Consider the following 1333-nt stretch of genomic DNA (forward strand, 5'->3'; position numbering starts at 1 on the left):
CATCCATGCATCCATCCGTCCATCCGTCCATCCATCCATCCATCCTTCCATCCGTCCATCCATCCTTCCATCCATGCATCCATCCATCCATCCATCCATCCATCCATCCATCCATCCATCCGTCCTTCCATCCATGCATCCATCCTTCCATCCATGCATCCATCCATCCATGCATCCGTCCATCCATCCATCCATCATCCATTCATCACCCATACATCTATCCATCCATCCTTCCATCCGTCCATCCATCCTTCCATCCATGCATCCATCCGTCCATCCATCCATCCATCCATCCATCCATCCATCCATCCATCCATCCATGCATCCATCCATGCATCCATCCATCCGTCCGTCCATCCATCCATCCATCCATCCATCCATCCATCCATCCATCCATCCATCCATCCGTCCATCCGTCCATCCATCCATCCATCCTTCCATCCATGCATCCATCCGTCCATCCATCCATCCATCCATCCATCCATCCATCCATCCATCCATCCATGCATCCATCCATCCATGCATCCGTCCATCCATCCATCCATCATCCATTCATCACCCATACATCTATCCATCCATCCATCCATCCATCCGTCCATCCATCCATCCATCCATCCATCCATCCATCCATCCATCCATCCATCCGTCCTTCCATCCATGCATCCATCCTTCCATCCATGCATCCATCCATCCATGCATCCGTCCATCCATCCATCCATCATCCATTCATCACCCATACATCTATCTATCCATCCTTCCATCCGTCCATCCATCCTTCCATCCATCCATCCATCCATCCATCCATCCATCCATCCATGCATCCATCCTTCCATCCATGCATCCATCCATCCGTCCATCCATCCATCCATCCATCCATCCATCCGTCCATCCGTCCATCCATCCATCCATCCTTCCATCCATGCATCCATCCATCCATCCATCCGTCCATCCGTCCATCCATCCTTCCATCCATCCATCCATCCGTTCATCCATCCATCCATCCATCCATCCATCCATCCATCCATCCATCCATCCATCCATCCATCCATCCATGCATCCATCCATCCATCATCCATTCATCACCCATACATCTATCCATCCATCCATCCATCCATCATCCATTCATCACCCATACATCTATCCATCCATCCATCCATCATCCATGCATCCGTCCATCCATCCATCCATCCATCCATCCATGCATCCATCCGTCTATCCATCCATCATCCATTCATCACCCATACATCTATCCATCCATCCATCCATCCATCCATCCATCCATCCATCCATCCATCATCCATTCATCACCCATACATCTATCCATCCATCCATC

Source organism: Oryzias latipes, chromosome 18, assembly GCF_002234675.1.
Source record: "Oryzias latipes chromosome 18, ASM223467v1".
Lineage (NCBI taxonomy): Eukaryota > Metazoa > Chordata > Actinopteri > Beloniformes > Adrianichthyidae > Oryzias > Oryzias latipes.